Source organism: Taudactylus pleione, unplaced genomic scaffold, assembly GCF_031769625.1.
Source record: "Taudactylus pleione unplaced genomic scaffold, aTauple2 ptg000010l, whole genome shotgun sequence".
Lineage (NCBI taxonomy): Eukaryota > Metazoa > Chordata > Amphibia > Anura > Myobatrachidae > Taudactylus > Taudactylus pleione.
In genome coordinates this window covers 10,007,397-10,027,374 of record NW_028284413.1, presented here as the reverse complement: position 1 = coordinate 10,027,374, position 19,978 = coordinate 10,007,397, and positions in this window count along the sequence as shown.

The following is a 19,978-nucleotide window of genomic DNA, read 5'->3' as shown; positions in this document are numbered from 1 at the left end:
CATCTCCAACTAAAGCCACCATATTCCAGAGAGATTACTAGAGGGAACAGGTTTGTTAATCACTATCCAAGGCCAACTCTGTACATTGGGCCTGAAGCAGATTTGGACACTATTTCAATGTTCATACAGTTAAGAGATAATCATTGGACTGCGCATGCGTCATAGCCGCAATGCCCATGACTGGTGATTGAATTGAGATCAAATGTGACTACAGTTGTAGTGAGGATTTTTTCTCCAGTTATTGACAGACAGGGACCATTTTGTGGGAGGTAGCAGAGAGCGTCGCCAAAAAATGTGGGCGTGTCATGACCGTTTTTAGGGCATGTATCTGCCTACATCTGCAATCCTGTAAACAGAAAATATTGTGCCAGTGTCTCAGTTCCCTTGCCCATTCTGTGCTACCATAGGGTTATAAGAAACAAAAATTTAAATAAGTATACTCTCTCTCAATTTAGCTCATTTTGGGCTCTATTTACTACAATCCGCATATTGAATGCGGATTGTAGTGTGATATTACCGAGTGAATTCGCATTGCGAATTCAGGCAATATCACAGGGATTTACTATAAATCCCTTGCAGGGACAGAGCTTGCGATAAAGCTCTGTACCTGCGGATCCCAGGGAGTAGAATTTTACTAATTCTACTCCAATTGCCCTGTAATAACTACAGGTGAAACTAAAATAATGTGAAAGGGGTGTGCAAACACGCTTTTTCACTTTATTTTAGTAAAAATAATGTTGATAAATAGAGCCCTTTGTTTCCAGTAAATTGTTATATTATTTCATTACTGCCTCATTCATACATTTTAAGGTATTATAAAAATATCTACAGTGTTTGTAAGGTAGCACACCATGTAGTTCCTTCTCTTTTTTTATGATGAGAAATCTTCCACAATACTGAAATCTATCCCATTAATAACAGTATACTTTATATTGTCCTATGCATTATACATTCATTGTTGACTGCACTTTTTTGCATATGTTCTTTTGTGCACACTTAATATCTTTATTAGCGCCCAGGGCTCATTACCACTGTATACACTCATCAGATAATGGTTTTTCTAGTGTTACTGACCTCAACCCAATCACAGCCATGTTCCAAACTTTGGTAGATAGCATTGCCAGAAGAATGGAGGCTTTTACATCAGCAATGGGAGGACCTACTCTATATTAATGCCCTTGTTAAACAAGTCCACATGGGTGTGATGTTCCTTTGTCTATACATATTTTGGCCATTTAGTGTGACATTAATACATCAGCTCACCCACCCAAAAAAAAAATCCACCCACTTGACCAGACTAAACAAAAATGCAACACACAGACCAGATACTAATAACATGGGGCGGGTTGGCCAGGGTCATATGTGCCCGGTCTGGACTACCATTGAATGGCTACTCTGGTGGTCTAGCAGTGCAGTTGAAGATGACCATTGGAGCACGTGTGGCCCTCAGGAGTCAATAACGCTGCCACATAAGGTAATACTTGTGGCATGACAACCAATTCTTTCACCATGTCAGCGCTCTCTCTGATGTGCTGTACAATTAAATCATTAGAAGGCTCCCATATTATCTACAAGGAAGAATAAAAGGACACATAGGAAAACAGGGACAAGCTGCAGGAGAAGAGAGCAGTGATCAAGGAAATGAGAGAAAGAAGGACAGAGAAAGAGTGGAAGACTTAAAATATCCTGGTGAATGTACATGGAGAATTTTAATAGCCAATTTTTATTTTTACTGTTTAAAATAGCCTATTAGCTCTTATTCATATTTGTTGTCTATTTGCACAGTCATTTTCTTGTCTGGAATTTTCTGCCACCCTCTCTCCATATGGATCCTACCTTAGGGTGACGTTTGGGGAAAAGGAAGAAGGCACTAGTACCTGACCTGGAAATCAGGAAGAAAGATGTAGCTCAAAGTATCACAGTTTTAAGAAATAATAATGAAGCACTTGTTCAATGGGAGCATGAATTACACTCTGAGTGCATGGCATACTGTATATCACAAGTGCCTCGCTATGGGAAAAGCTACCCAAGCAGAACAAGTTGTAAGAGTAAGGTGTAGAAACACAGCTATAAAAGCAACACCAAAACTGAGGATCCAAAGGTCCAAACATAAAAGCAAGAAAGGAAGGTGAGATATGAGACCACCAGATGGAAAAGAGATAGTCATGAAGAAGTGGGAAGACCCAAAATAATGAAAGAGGGGTTTCAGCATGATAGGTCATCTCAAAGTACCTGGCCACAGTTAGTCTTGGGTGTCCAGTATGTTTCCAAAAGATAGTAATTGAGTAAGATTGATAGCAAGGATGTGTATGTCATACACTGATTTTGACTTGTTTTCTGGTTTAATGTGATGTTTTGATTTTTTTGACTGATATTTGTCTGTATCCCCCCCATGTTTTTTCTTTCCATTCTCTTTTTTCTGTACCCCTTCTTTTTTGTTTGAAAAAAAAGAACAAAAATTCAATAAAAATTATTGTTAAAAAAAAAAAAAATTGATAGCAAGGTTTAAAAAACTGTACAGCAAGGAAATGGTGAAGTCTGAAGACTTTTATTTCACAATAAGTATTTTTAGTTTGGACTTAAAATCTGAAGTAATGTTGGAACTTCTCATTTTCTCCTATAGCAAGGTGGAGATCGTTATCATATTCTTGTGGTGACGCCACAACCACAGCAATCTCCACCTCCTGCGCTAAGGCAATTTTATGACTTGGTCAAGGTATGAAAACGGGCTTTGAGAAATCAAATTGTTGATTCAATGATCTACCTGGGGAGGTATTGCAGAGCCATGTGCAACTTGTTGGTCTGTAGCTAGATTTACAATAGAGTAGGCGCTGTCTCCTGAAAGTAGAAAAAACATAAATAAAAGTCAACTACAATTAGTTCAATTTGATCTTACTGCAGATACGTTAAGGTCTATGAACTGTGCAGCTTTAGATTAGCACAACTTTATCTACCACAGTTTATAAAAGAAACATTAGAAAATGCATTGTGGAAATGCTATTAAAATACATGGAGCATTAGGCAACTATATAGCTCTAAGTCCATTAATACTTACATTGTTAAAGTGAACATTATTACCTTATAGTTATGTGTGTAAACCTTGGCTATGTGATAATACATGCCATACTACTGATTGCCTCTTAGCAATGGCATAATGGGCACTCTCTAGAATTGAACAAAAATGTAACAGATGAGTAGAGATGCATCATATATGACCTTGATGAAGGAAAATGTTTCTACTTACGAAAACTGTATTCATTTTGTCCCAGTGATACCAGTTTTATACGAGTGGCATAAACAAATAGATCAATATTGTAAATTAGCTGCTTTATCAGCAAAAAGAGATACTTCATCTAAGGGAAAATCAATAAACTGCTTGATGCATGCCACGAATGCCCACGGTACCAGTTTTAGTACCTGACTTTAGTACGCCCAAACGCTCACCCCAAATGTAGTATATACCAATTATAAGGCCTCATGATAAAGGCACATATATATTTTGTCAAATGTAAGGCCTCATGATAAAGGCACATATATATTTTGTCAAATGTAAGGCCTCATGATAAAGGCACTTACATAAATGCATCCAAATTGAGAGCCAGCTTACCTGGGAGTCACCCCGGGGAACACCAACTAGCACTACTAGAGCGTTTGGGCGTAGGGTCCCCGTGGCTACTCTGGTTGGGCCTCCTCAGGGCATCACCACTTTATACACATAGTTACTTTTCACATCACCGTTTATGTTTGTTTTTTATTCATGTAATTTTTTCACATATATTTTAACCCCTTTTTCAACACTTATTAACTACTTGCACATATCTATACTTTACATTGCACTGTCACCCTTTTTCCATTTTTTGTGTGATGCCCTGGGGGGGTCCTGGGCTGGACATTTTGTGGGGTGCCCTGCACCCCGGACGTGAACCCCTTAGTGTTAGGGACTGCTAGTGACAGAGAAGCCGTGACGTGGTCTAGCAGCTTCCCATGTATTTGCAAATGCATGCAACCAGTATCTCTGAATTTCTACTACCATATAGTCTTCATATATTGTTGCAAGTATAATTCAGTGTGCTGAGGAACAATAGGGGGTAAAACCCACCCTTTTTCTACTTGGTATGACCCCTCCCTTTCATGCACCTGAAAAGTACTGCCAGATTGATTGAGCAGCTGCCATTTTTTGTTTGTCTTCCTATTACTGTGAAGAGACAAATAGTGCAAGTAGTGGCAGCAATAGCTGCAAGGCTGCCATATCACCTTATTCTGGGGCAAGACTTTTCCCTGTTCCGGGAAATACTACTTAACTGGATTGGTCCGGACATGCCAGTTACTCAATCCCCCAGAGAACGAAGTCGGGTACCAGGCTTCTGCTGCAAGCAGACCAGCGTTGCATTCCAGATGTGAGGAAGAAGGTTTGAAGAAAACAAGAACCTGGCCAGTTGGTGGCGAATATTAGTCTCCTCTGTTCAGGAATGTAACACTCCAGGACTTTGCTCGAGATCAATTAAATGATTATGTATTGGGAAGTGCTTATAAGAATTTTGCGAGAGTTAATGGAGTATGGAAGGCCAAGAGACCGGCTAATAGAAAGGGATCTGCTGTATAGGGTTGCAGTGGTACAAGAGAGGATAGTTAAACAGCTCTTGGTGCCACAGGAACACGTTCCGTTGGTGTTGGTTGCGGCCCATATACACCCTAAGTGAGGGCATTTGGTAGAGGAAAAAACTCTCAAATGGGTGCTCCAGAGATTTTATTGGCTGGATGGCGGTCAAGAAGTTTTGCCAAGTCTGCATTTTGCCAATGGACGGACCCTAAATCTGGTTACCAAGGTCCTCAGGTACTTCTTCCTATAATTCCAGGTCCATTAGTATGACAGCCCTTAAAGAAAGCACAGGGGCAGCAAAAAAGGGGTTACGGTGCCCAAGCCACCACATGCACCCTTAGTTCAGGTGTTAAGGTGCTTGTCCATGTACCCACAAAAGGGGGTAAATGGTTCGCAGGTGGGCAAGGCCCTTATGAGATAATAGAGGCCATAGAACCAGTAAGTTATCTAGTATGGCAATTGGGTAGACGACAAGTAGAGCAAGTTTACCATATCAACCAGATAAGCCCACAGGTAAAGGAAGCATTCACTCTGCAGAGGCTTCCATCACGATGGTTCTATCTCGGGTTGCGCAGATCCTTCCATCTTGAAGCCCCATCTCAACAGACCAAAGAGGGAGGTGATAGGAAAATCAAAACCAAGTCTGAGATACCAGTTTGCCAGAGCTGGAAAAGCTAAGAGAGGGGGAGTTGAGAAAAGGGAAATATTTTCCAGGTAAAGAGTCAGCTTTGCCAAGTATGGCAAAGCTAAGGGGAAGGGCATGTGGCATTACCTAACGGTGTGAATGGTCATTCCTTTGCAAGCAAGTTTTTTACAATAAACATACATATAAATATCCCTAACAGACCGCACATATTATAGATAACATATGTATAAGTATGTATATGTGAATATATACAGTATATACAGTTAGCAGAGATGTGAAGATCTGGAAATAGCATAGTGTGCTATAGAACTGTAACATGTATCAGTAATTGGCTGTAAACAGGGCTGCCAAGAGAAATCTTGGGCCCCGGTACAGCAATTTCCCGGGGCCCCCACTGGAGGGGGTGTATCCACAGCATGTTGGGGGCAATGCTGCACCACATTCGGGGGCGTGTCTCGCACGTGAAGCAACCACTCACAGGAGCATGATAATAATGAAATGTTGAAATCTTGACCGTATATAGATCTAAACTCGAGATTAACATTTCATATATTCTTTTCTTCTTAGAGGCCCAGTTGTCTGCAGCTTTTCCATAATGAAAGTCTGTAGGATCTGGTCCTAGTGACATCAGCATCAGTTTATTTAGGGTGTTCTGCTTCATGCGATTCCTTACACAGGTTTTAATTAGTTTTAGAGTAGAAAATCTTTAGCACGGCCCAGATACTGCCAGATTGCTATTTGGACACAAGTACTTTTTTTTTTTTTTTAAGAGCTGACCAGATACTGCCCCACTTGCTTTTTGCACACCGATAGCCAGCCACACTTGCTAACCAGATAGAGATGGCAGCACTGCCCAGATACTACCCCATTTTCTGGCTGGAATGATAGCCAGCTCAAATACTGCCCCACTTGCTCGCTACACAGAAGGCAAAGAAACACACAACACGCAGCTGCAGAAACGCAGAGTGGATGCAGGCAGTCCACTCTCTTTACTATTCACCCGCGAGTCAGTGTAGAGCGACTTTCGGCAACGGCAACTTTCAAGTGACTTTTCGGGGGAATTTAGCTGGGCAAACCGCTTGAGAAATTAAGCATGGGGAGAACACGCATATACATACAGTATATCTAGTGTATTGCACTAGGAACCCACAGTAAACTGCTGGCTGATAATGACTAACAAATTGTAATGTTCTTGTAATGTTATCATATAGTTTATATAATCACAACAAATAATGATGATTTCACAAAGAAATCATGACAAAAAACGATGTATGGCTAATTAGCATGTTTAATAAGGATAAATTCATAGGGCCTGATTCAGAGCCGGACGCAATTAGCGCTCGCTCGTCCTGAAAATAGGGGTGGCTATTCAAATGAACCGTTCACTGATTGCGGTCTGTTCACGCCTTTAGGTGTGAACGAGCGAACAAAACTTGCGGTCGTTTTTTGGGAAACTACGCCCCTTGGCTGCTCGCATCCTACGTCATGTCCGCTATTTATTAGATCAATCGAGTACATCGACCAGGGTATGAGCTGCTCGCTATTCTTGTGGTTGGTTTTTGCTACCACAATTTTGCGAGCAGTTCTGGCTATAAAATAACCCAGTGACGTGGTCAATGACGCTGCTGTTTTAATTATGCACACCCATAAAACGCCCGTTTTGACCTTTAAGCACGCCTGCGATCGGATCTCCACTCCCCGTTTTCAAGCACCTTCCCCTGTTACCACCCACATACGCCTCTTTCTGTCACTGAAATTATCAGGCATTCGCTATTTTGCGAGCACATGAATTTCGGCCGCACTGACTGGTTCGCGCATGCGTATAATGATCCGTATGCATGCGCAGTTGGGCAAACATCGCTCGGAGCGAACGAGCGGCCGCTTACGAGTGGCTCTGAATCAGGCCCATAGTTTGCCTATTACCAGGGGCAGATCAAGAAAATATTGATGGGGGGGGCACCATGATTATGGGGAGCGTGGTTGCAGGGGTGTGGCTAGGCATGGGAGTGGGGATGTGGCCCCACACGTCCACTGTGAAAACATAGGGGCATATCCAAGTAGCCACGGGAGTTCACCCCCTTTGAGTAATTGTCGGCCAAAAGTCCCGCAACGCGGGGTTAAGCTATTCAATTAAATAGCTTTTTCCCCGCGCCGTTAATTCGGGTCACGCGTGCGTGAAGACACTGATGCCACCAGACCTGCGGAATCAGTGTGTTTTTAATTCTTGCACAAGTCAGAATAGGCCGTTTTTCCACGGATATTACCTCGCTCCTCCATGAGGTGCGAGGTAAAGTCCAACAGCGTGGACTCGCATGCAGGGTCTCAGGGACTTCTGCGTGAGGAATCCCCACTAATTGAATCCCGACCAGCGTGAGAATTAGCCGCGGGATTGGATATGCCCCAAGGGTGTTCACCTTTGTTGTGCCAATTGTTATAGCAAATGAACTTATATTTTGAGTAGCTCTAGCGATTGATGTTAGTAAGTTGAAGTGCTGGGATGTAAATTTAAAGTAGATGGCCGCAACCATCACCCCAGCAGCAACCAGCTATAATACCCCTGCTTAGCACCTCAACTGGACCTAGAGACACCATGATCAGCCCTACCAACACTCCAGCAGCACCCAAAGTTACACTCCCACCCCTATGACCAATCAAAGCAGCACCCAGAGACACACTTATGCCCTCTACCAACACCCCAACAGCACCCAGTTGCCCTCCCCCCTTGACCAACACCCCAACACCAGCAGCAGTTACACCCCCCCACCTAACACCAGCAGCAGTTACACCCCCCACCTAACACCAGCAGCAGTTACACCCCCCCACCTAACACCAGCAGCAGTTACACCCCCCCACCTAACACCAGCAGCAGTTACACCCCCCACCTAACACCAGCAGCAGTTACACCCCCCCACCTAACACCAGCAGCAGTTACACCCCCCCACCTAACACCAGCAGCAGTTACACCCCTCCACCTAACACCAGCAGCAGTTACACCCCCCCACCTAACACCAGCAGCAGTTACACACCCCCACCTAACACCAGCAGCAGTTACACACCCCCACCTAACACCAGCAGCAGTTACACCCCCCCACCTAACACCAGCAGCAGTTACACCCCCCACCTAACACCAGCAGCAGTTACACCCCTCCACCTAACACCAGCAGCAGTTATACCCCCCCACCTAACACCAGCAGCAGTTACACCCCCCCACCTAACACCAGCAGCAGTAACACACTCCCACCCCTTTACCAACACCAATTACCCCCCTCTTACCAACACCCCAGCACCAGTTACATACTCCCCCCCCTTACCAAAACCCCAAAACCAGCACTTACAAACCTCCCCCCATACCAACACCAGCAGTACACTAGTTAAAAAAACATACTTCCTTACCTGATGCTGGTCTTCCAGTCCGGGTTGGCTCTGTAGGGCTAGGCTGTACTGCTCTCAGCCTCCCACACACATGTCACAACAAGCAGCCATGCCTGGGAACAGGAAGCTCCCATAGCAGAGCTTAAGGAGGCGGAGCTTCTCAGGCTCAGGACCTGAGCATGCTGCTGCTATTAATCCGGATAATCCAGCTATCTGTAGCCGCAGCTGCCCGGCTTCAATTACAAAAAATATGCCAGAAAATGACAGCCAGAACCCCCCCTCCCTCGCGTGATGATGTCATAATATCGGGCTCACGCAATTCAGGTCCGCAGTGGCGCGGCTACAGGCTGCATTGCAAGTGGGTGACACACACTGTTTGTGACAGACAGACTGTCACAAACAGTGTGTGTCACTCACTTGCAGTGCGGTTGTAACACCCCCAACTGCCGCCGGCGGAGGCAAATAAAGATAAAAAAATAGGCCCGGGTAATCTGTACCCGTTCCCCACATGACGATGCCATAATCCTGACAGCCGGGATGCTGATCATAAGTATAGCAGGGCTTGTTAGGTCTTAGCCGCGGAAGGGGTGGGGGGTTAAAATTAGGCGGCGTCACGGGGGGTTAGGATTAGGCTATGGAAGGGGGAGGTTAGGGTTAGGTACCACAGGAGGTGGGTTAGGGTTAGTGTTAGGATGCAATAACAGAGCGTTAGGGTTAGGGGCACAATGGGGGACGGTTACCGCACAGAGTAATGTCCCTTACACAATATGCCACACAGAGTAATGCCCCATACATAATATGCCACACAGAGTAATGCCCCTTACACAATATGCCACACAGAGTAATGCCCCATACATAATATGCCACACAGAGTAATGCCCCTTACACAATATGCCACACAGAGTAATGCCCCATACATAATATGCCACACAGAGTAATGCCCCTTACACAATATGCCACACAGAGTAATGCCCCTTACAAATTATGCTGCACAGAGTAATGCCCCATACACAATATGCCACTATGCCACACAGAGTAATGCCCCATACATAATATGTCTCACAGAGTAATGCACCATGTGATATGATTGACCAGATATACAGCAGGGGCCAGAGATCAAAGTCAGGCACAGGCAGGGCCAGGGGCTGCAGCAGTAATCACAACCCAGGCAGTTGAACAAGTAGGGACTGGAGGGAGCTGATGAGTGAGTGGGGGCGGTGTGAGTATCCTGCAGTACTATGTGCGCCGCCGCCGCTGCCGCCGCCATGCCCCTGCATCAACTGACCCAAGTTCCCTGACATCCTGACACTCACCGCCGCCAAGCTGCTGCTGCTCTCCATGTCCTGGAGGGCTGCCTGCCGCTCCTTGCCTCTCCCTTGCGCACTCAGTGACGTCGTGGTAGGTGCTGCACTGTGGGAGGGGAGGGGAGGGAAGTGGCGGCGAACTGCCGCGGTGGGCTTGGGAGGCAGGCAATGGTTCCTTGAGTGTCATGCACTCACTGCCACTGTGCAGCCTCCTTCTTCCTCCACTCCAGAAAGCCATCCGCGGGTGAGAGCTGTGGCGCCGGTGGGCAAGAAGAAGGTTCCTCCAGCTCACTGATGGGGAGGGGACTCAGTGGTGCCCTCTAGGGGCCTGCGCTCTGGGCGACGGCTCTGTTAGCCCGCCCCTAGAACCATCCCTGAACATGGCCTTACTGTGCTCGGCCTATGTTACTCCGCACCTTCTCTTCCCTGTCCCGCTTCTCCAGTCACAAGTGTCAGATATGAGCACATATGCATGTGGCCTGTTTTCTGGGCATGTGTACAAACAATTAGCATATATTACGCTATGCATACTGGCACAACTTCCAACTTGGCATCAGCCCCTAAGTCTGTATACATTTCTCAATACCTCTCAATGTTCCTCACTTTTTTAAAGTAAATAATATACACAGGTCACACTCCTAACCACCAGGTCCTGGAAAGAACATTATAACTTGCAGCAAATCAATAAGTTGCACGTTGTCTGCATGTACCTATAGAAAGCACCACTGAATGGTGGTTACTTTATGTACACTCACTGGTGAGTCATTACACATTGCCATAACGGGAGGGGGCAAGCTGCAATGATCATCATCATAAAGCAAGGGATGGGGCCACGATGATGCAAATCAACACGAATTGCATCATCAAGACTTCTTGACTCTCCACTTTCAGGAAATGAGCGATAGTGAGCAGCATGTGGGAGACTGGCCTACTTTCCCCAGAGTCTGGGAGAGCCCGACAAAATACGGGGGTCTCACAGACATTCCAGGAGAGTAAGGGCCCCATTTATTAACAAAGCTTAGTGGTCTATTTACTAAGCCTTGGATAGAGATAAAGTGAATGGAGATAAAGTACCAACCGACTAGGTCCTGTCATGTCATAGGCTGTGTTTGAAAAATGACAGTTAAGAGCTGGTTGGTTGGTACTTTATCTCCATCCAAGGCTTAAGGCTCATACACACTTAACGATACGCTCCTTGAGCAATATAGTTAAGTGTTTACCTTGAACTGCCGGGCTCTGTTGTTCCCGACATTGAGCATACACACTGAACGATATCATTCAGTGACGGCACTCTCTCTCATCTCCGTACTTGGACAACCTGATGATATCGTCAGGTTGCCTTGCAAGTACGGGCGATGAAAAACATCATTAACGATCCATGGGAGCGAGCATCATTAACGGTATCATGCATACACACTGGACAACATTGAATACGATCAACGATAATGATATCGTTATTGTCCATATCGTCCAATTTATCATCTAGTGTGTATGCGGCTTTAGTAAATAGACCTCTTAATACCAGCAGCATACTGGAATTCATCATTACTTACACCTCCGGCGAGGCCCAGCTATGTCCTCCTCGTCAGCGAGATCCTCTGCTCAGCTGCTAGCAGCTTAATGCTGCCAGTGATAGGCTTCTGTGTAATGCGCATGCGCATGTGTATGGCACTTTAACCCGGCATGGACCCAGCAATACCAGAAAGGTAGCCGGTAATGGGACTCGCATTGCTCTTGCCATCTAAAGATGGCAAGAGCGATGCAGTGAGATACAGCAGTTATCTGATACCACTTTTACAACTGTGTGCTGGGTCATACCTGGGATTTTGTTCAAGCACCCATCCCGAGTGTGACCCGCTGAGACCCCTTACAGACAGGCGGCCTGACCCGGCATTAGTTCTGATGTCATCAGCATCACATCTCCAAGCGCCGGCTCTTCCTATGTAGTGAACAGAGGCCATGATTCAGAGCCGGATGCTCTGACAGAGCGCTCGCTCTGAATCAGGGCCGGTCTTCTTTTTTTTTAGAACGGCCTCCTGGCCACTCGAATAGCTGTGGGTGACTACCCACAGCTATAGCAAGCGGCCATGATGATGGTCGCGATGGTCAAGACCATCGCGACCATCGGGCTTGCGACGAAACCCTTGTGGTAGGGTCTCGTTGCCGCAAGCCCCAGAGAGCTTTCGGCTCTAACAGAGCCGAAAGCTCTCCCACTGACATCACTTGTGATGTCAGCTTAATGCTGCCAGTGATAGGCTTCTGTGTAATGCGCATGCGCATGTGTATGGCACTTTAACCCGGCATGGACCCAGCAATACCGGAAAGGTAGCCGGTAATGGGACGTAGGCGTTCTCATGGGAACGCCTCCGTCTGGCCAGCCACCCCCACGGCCCGCCCACCAAAGGGGGCGTGCTGTCACTCAACATCGACAGCACGCCCCCTTTGGTACGAGACCCGGAGCGACAGATTGCCCGTCGCTAACCGGGTATCGTGCATGCGCATGACGGAGCCGGCTCCTTCGTGCGCATGCACTCTGGGCCACCATTGACCCGGTTGCGAGCGCTCACCGCTTGTGACCAGGTCTGAATCAGGCCCAGAACCCGGGTCGCATCGACACAGGTTACCCGTTCACACTGCATCAAGAGCAGGGTTGATCACGCATTAAACCCTTTTCATGACCAGGGTTGAAATGCCAGCTTATTTCAACCTGGCCCTTTCACACTGCACAATAACTCGGGTTGCTGCACGTTCACGTGCAGTAACCTAGGTTATTGGAGCAAGTGTAAAAGGGATATTAGATTACTGCTATTTGTTGAATACAGAAAGGATGACATAACCCCCTTAGCGAGTGCTAAATGGGTTATGTATCATTGATAAATGGGGCCCTAAGAAAGTAAAACTGTAAGCGCAATATTGTAAGTATTCAAAGTATTCGAGACTTAGGGCCCAATCCAGACCCGTTCGCTAGGCTGCGTTCGTGCATGCCTATAAGTAGCAGTGCGCGTGCGTGAACTAGTCCATGCGATCGGGAAGCATTCGCTCGCTGCGCATAGCCGGTTCGCTAGAATGAGTGACAGGACATGCCGTTTATGGGTGGTGACAGGGGATGGTCGATGGAAATGGGGGTGTGGTGGTGAGAATGCAGGCGTGTCTGAGCGTCTTAACACCATTACAGAGGCGTGCAATTAAGATGCAGCATCATAATACACGTCACATGGCTGAATTACACAGTGAAGCACTCGCAGTGCTTGTGGCAGGGTATCAACCACAAGTGCTGTGTTCGCTTCCAATGGTACTTGATGTTACTGATTGTTGCATACACTTCCTGGAGATGACGTGTATAAGTGGGCATCTTAAGACAGGCTGGTGGGCGTCTAAATACACACCGCGATCGCAGGCCAAGACATAGTGGGCGTGCTAATGCCTTGCTGTCCGATCGCGGGATTTGCATACTTTGGCTGTGTGCGAATGCATCTAGCGAGCGGGTCTGAATGGAGCCCTTAATGCCAACATGTTGAACTAACTAACCAAATTTCCTGCTTGCAATCCACATAATACAGGAAGGTTTTCAGTTTATTTCTACTCCTCTGTTTTAGCTATATTGTAGATGCTTCTAAATAATCATTATGAAGAAAACACATGTAAGTGGGAACACACCTTAACATTCTTTGACCAGTGTTATGCCGGGTACACGCTATGTCGATGATGATGCACGCTCCCGCTTCTCGTCAGCAACATTGCCCATCGGACCTGCATGCAGGTCTGACGTGTGATATCGTTAGCGAGGGCCATTCGATAGCATGGCCCTTGATAACGATATCACACGTCAGACCTGCATGGCCCCCGCCGTTGCATCGTCGCTGCCGGCATCGGCAAGTGTGTACGCACCTGCCGCTGCCGGCACCCGGCTGGGTCAAGTTGCTAACAAAGTTGGTACACACTACACATCATCTAGTTTGTACCGGCCTTTAGTGTTTGGTCAGCATCCACATACTGTACATTTACTGTATATAATATTTGTCAATATTTTTCCATTTCATTAATTATTCATATACAGGTATATTTTATCATATTTAACTAGATAACATAATTAAAGCTTTTGTGTGAGTGATCAAAGTACTATTTGTAAGGAATTTTGGGCCCGATTCAGACCCACTCGCTAGGCTGCGTCCGCACGCAGCCTGCCGATGTTTGCAATTTGCATATGCATTGCAGTGCGCTTGTGCGAACTAGTCCATGCGATCGGGAAGCGTCTGCTCGCTGTGCATAGACAGCTTGTTTGAATGAGTGACAGGTCTTCCCTTTTATGGGTGGTGATAGGGGTTGGTCGATGGATACGGGGGAGTGGTGGTGCAAGCGCAGGCGTGCCTGAGCGTCTTAATGCCATTTCAGAGGCGTGCATATTTAAGACGCAGCATCATAGTACACGTCACATGGTTGTTTTACACACTGAAGCACTTGCAGTGCTTGCGGTAGGGTATGGTCGCCACAAGTGTTGCGTTCACTTTCGATGGTACTTGATGTTACCGATGGTTGCATACACATCCTGGAGATGATGTGGGAAAGTGGGCATCTTAAGACAGGCTGGTGGGCATCTAAATACACACCGTGATCGCAAGCCAAGACATAGTGGGCGTGATATTGCTTTGCAGTGCGATCGCGGATTTGCATACTTTCACTGCGTGCGAATATATCTAGCGAGCGGGTCTGAATCGAGCCCTCTGTTCCCACACTAATGCTGCATACACACATAAAGATTTTCTGTCCAACCATCCAACTAGTTGATTGGTTGGAATGAAAATCTAGTAACGTATGGGAGTAACTGATCATCAGCAATTTGCTCCTAAATGCCAAAAAACAGATGAAAATGGTCGTTCAGACAAGTTTGTTAAATGTTTCATCTAAAACAATGGTTCTCAAAGTTGGGCCTCAGGACCCCAAACAGGTCACGTTTTCCAGGTCACCCAGCAAGTGCACAGGTGTACTCATTGCTCACTGACACATTTTGAAAGATCCAGAGGTGAAGCTGATTATTTCACTTGTGATTGTGAGGAGACCTGGAAAATATGCACTGTGTGGGGTCCTGAGGACAGACTTTGAGAACCTGTGATCTAAACAATTTGTTCAAACAACAGTTTTTCTCCATTTTCCGGCGTTTGGGAGCAAATTGCTGATTGTCATTTGCTTTCATACCTTACCAGATTTTCATTCCAACCAATCAACTAGTTGGATGGTTGGACAGAAAATCTTTACGTGTGTACCCATCTTAAGAAGGTGTTTTAATTAACCACTTGCCTGGCATGGTCGTATCAGATACAACCATACCAGACTGGGCTTTCCCTGACATGGTCGTATCTGATATGACCAGTCAGGAAAGTACTGTGGGCGGCTGCTGGAAAATAATTTTATAGCAGCCGCCAATCACAGAGGGACCTTCTGGTCCCTCTGCACATTGTCCCTCCCCGTGGGCCGGCCGATCACTGCTAGCAGTGATCGGACAGCCCAACGAAGGCGCACCCACCCCCGGCAGCAGCCCGGCGGCTGCTGACAGGGCAGAGAAGGCAGCGCTGATAGCGCTGTCCTTCTCTCCCTCCTCCGGAGCTAGCAGCAGCCCAGAGGCTGATGGCAGAGCAGCCGCCGGGCAGAGAAGGGCAGCGCTATCATCGTTGTCCTTCTCTCTCTCTCTCCACCCCCACTAGCAACAGCCTGGCGGCTGCAAACTAGACAGAGCAGCCGCCGGGCAAACAGAAGGTAGCGCTATCACCGCTGACCTTTTCTCTGCCCCCATCCCACCGCCCTGTCAGCAGCTGCAAGTAGTAGAGGGTGCAGCCGCTGGCCGATGAGCCAACCCCTCCTCTCCCTCCTCCATGTTTGCAAGCCCCACCCCACATATAGCCCTAGATGTATGTGTATGTATATTATATATATTATTTAAATATATATATATATATTTGTATATATACACACACACATTTTATTTATATATATATATATATATATATACACACATACTGTATATATATATATATATATATATATATACACAGTTACACACACACATACTGTGTATGTATGTAAATATTACGGGTGTGCACCGGCCACTTTTCGTGTTTTGTGTTTTGGTTTTGGATCTGGATCTTTCTTCGTGTTTTGGATCTGGATTGGTTTTGCCAAAACTACCCTTCCGTGTTTTGGGTTCTGGGTTTTGTGTTTTGGATCTGTATTTTTTTTTAAAAAAAGCAAAAAAACAGCTAAAATCACAGAATTTGTGTGTTTTTCTGCTCCTATGCTATTATTAACCTCAATAACCTTAATTTCCACTCATTTCTAGTCTATTCTGAACACCTCACACCTCACAATAGTGTTTTTGTATCCAAAAGGTTGCACCGAGGTAGCTGGATGACTATGCTAAGAGATACGAGTGGGCGGCACAAACACGTGGCCCAGCTAGGAGTGACACTGCAGTGGCAGACAGGATGGCAGTTTGAAAAACTAGGCCCCAAACAGTACATAATTCAAAGAAAAAAAAGAGGTGCAAGATGGAATTGTCCTTGGGCCCTCCCACCCACCCTTATGTTGTATAAACAGGACATGCACACTTTAACAAACCAAACATTTCAGCGCCAGGGTCTGCCACACGACTGTGGCTGAAATGATTGGTTTGTTTGGGCCCCCACAAAACAAGCTGGCAATTAATCTGTCCCTGCACAAACTGGCTCTACAGAGGCAAGATGTCGTCCTCATCCTCCTCATCCACCGATTCCTCACCCTCTTCAGTGTTGTGTACATCCTCATCCTCACAGAGTATTAATTCGTCCCCGCTGGAATCCACAACCACAGGTCCCTCTGTATGTTCTGGAGGCTGGTCTCCCTGGAAGAGTTGATAATTCATTTTATAAACATCATCTTCTCCACATTTTGTGGAAGCAACCTCCTACGCCTTTCGCTGACAAGGTTCCCGGCTGCACTAAACACTCTTTCGGAGTACACACTGGAGGGGGGGCAACTCAGGTAAAATAGAGCCAGTTTGTACAGGGACCTCCAAATTGCTTCTTTTTCCTGCCAGTACAGGTACGGACTGTCTGACATGCCTACTTGGATGCTGTCGCCGATGTAATCCTTTAACAGACAGACGCACGCTTGTCGCTGCTGCTTTAAGGATGCAGGTGCGGCTACAGCCCACACATTTCACAAAGACAGAAAAAAAAAGAAGAATTTTTTTATTGTTTGTGGAGCGCACTTTGAGGGTTACACCACCCTTTAACAGACAGACGCACGCTTGTCACTGCTGCTTTGAGGATGCAAGTGCGGCTACAGCCCACACAATTCACAAAGACAGAAAAAAAAAGAAGAATTTTTTTATTGTTTGTGGAGCGCACTTTGAGGGTTACACCACCCTTTAACAGACAGACGCACGCTTGTCGCTGCTGCTTTGAGGATGCAAGTGCGGCTACAGCCCACACAATTCACAAAGACAGAAAAAAATTTTTTTTTTTATTGTTTGTGGAGCGCACTTTGAGGGTTACACCACCCTTTAACAGACAGACGCACGCTTGTCGCTGCTGCTTTAAGGATGCAGGTGCGGCTACAGCCCACACATTTCACAAAGACAGAAAAAAAAAGAAGAATATTTTTATTGTTTGTGGAGCGCACTTTGAGGGTTACACCACCCTTTAACAGACAGACGCACGCTTGTCGCTGCTGCTTTGAGGATGCAGGTGGAATCTAGACGGGATTTGGAACCGGGGACACACTACCTCCATCAATTGTGTAAATCCCACTGCTCTAATGGCGGATACCGGACGCACGTCTAACACCAACATAGCAGTCAAGGCCTCAGTTATACGTTTTGCTTCAGGATGACTGCTGTCGTACTTCATCCTCATCGCTAGGGACTGTTGGAGGGTCAATTGTTTAGTAAAAGTAGTGGTGTTCCTACTTCCTCTCTGGGATGATGAACAACTCCCAGCAGCAGCAACAGCACTAGGAGGAAGTGGTTCTTGATCATTCCCTATTTTATTTTTATCGGAGAAAGTTTGGTCCTCCATTTATGTTATATTGATATATACGTGCGGCTAAGGCGCACACAAACACAGAAAATATTTTTTTATTTTTTGCTGGAGAGTAGTGCACTTTGTGGGTTACACCACCCTTTAAGAAATGAGCCAGGGGGCTCTTTACTTATGGGACACAGGCGCACGCTTGGCACTGCTCCTTTGTTGATGCACCTGCAGCCACAGTGCACACAATTCACAAACACAGAAAATATTTTTTTATTTGGTTTGGAGTGTACTTTGGGGGTTACAGCACCCTTTAACGGTCAAGCCAGCCGGCCCTTTACTTATGACACAGGCGCACGCTTGGCACTACTTTGTTGATGCACGTGTGGCTACTGCGCACACAATTCACAAACACAGAAAATATTTTTTTATTTGGTTTGGAGTGTACCTTGGGGGTTACAGCACCCTTTAACGGTCAAGCCAGCCGGCCCTTTACTTATGACACAGGCGCACGCTTGGCACTACTTTGTTGATGCACGTGCGGCTACTGCGCACACAATTCACAAACACAGAAAATATTTTTTTATTTGGTTTGGAGTGTACTTTGGGGGTTACAGCACCCTTTAACGGTTAAGCCAGCCGGCCCTTTACTTATGGCACAGGCGCACGCTTGGCACTACTTTGTTGATGCATGTGCGGCTACTGCGCACACAATTCACAAACACAGAAAATATTTTTTTATTTGGTTTGGACTGGAGTGTACTTTGGGGGTTACAGCACCCTTTAACGGTCAAGCCAGCCGGCCCTTTACTTATGACACAGGCGCACGCTTGGCACTACTTTGTTGATGCACGTGCGGCTACTGCGCACACAATTCACAAACACAGAAATTTTTTTTTTTTTCAGCACTTGGGGGGAGCACCCCTGACGGACAGTGCACCCCCTGGACAACACTACAGCACCCCTTTAGGACTGGGACACTGCACAGGACTTTGGAGTGGACACAGCCCCTATTAACAACAGCAGCACAGCACAACACAGCCAGCCCCTATGGACTTTGAAGTAGTGGACACAGCCCCTATGGACAACAGCAGCACAGCGCAGCACAGCACAGCACAACACTACTCTGCACTACACTACACTACACTACACTACACTACACAGTCCAAAGGGCAGTACAGGGAAAAGTGGGTGAAGTATGCAGTGGAAGGCAGGTAAAGCATTGAATGATTAATTGACATTTTATATTTGCGCAAATTTTCTTTTTAGCAACCGAGAAAAGAAAAGGCCTTAAAACAATAAAATGTTATCATTAATATAGCCAAGGATTCTTGACAAGAGTTGCAAGAGAAGCTGTCCATACAACCCCACCCTCTTCCCTACTTCCGAATGATCGATTGATTAATTTAAAAAAAAAATTAAATGTGGCTCTATCTTGTTCATAGTACTAAATATTAAATTTGCTCCATAATTCTGTTAATTTTTTTTATATTTTGTGAGGCACCAGATTATTTCTGGTTAAAAATGTGTTGCAAACTAGTGAGAAATAACCAATAAAAATATTTGTCTATGCAAAAAAGTCTGTCACCAATGCCCCCAAACAGCCCATAATAAAAGAAAAGTAGTCCACCAATGGAATTGTCCTTGAGCCCTCCCAACCACCCTTATGTTGTATATTAAAAAGGACATGCACACTTTATAAACCAAGCAGTTCAGGGAGAGGGACTGCAACTTTTGTGGCTGAAGTGCTTGGATTGTTTCGGCCCCCACAAAGCAAGCTTCCAATGGTCTTAAGGCAGCTAATCATCTCTATATTGGGAAGATGTCATTATCATCCTCACCCTTATCACCCTCATCAGTTTCATCTTCATCACACAATTTTAGCTCAACACTACTGGAAGCCACCATTATGGAAGTCTCTGTACTTTGTTGCAATTGTTAATTTTTATGAACCTGAGTATTTCTACATTTTGAGCAAGTAGCCTCCTATGCCAATCGCTCACCAGGTTCTCGGCTGTTCTAAACACTCTTTTCGTGTAAACAATAGAGTGTGGAC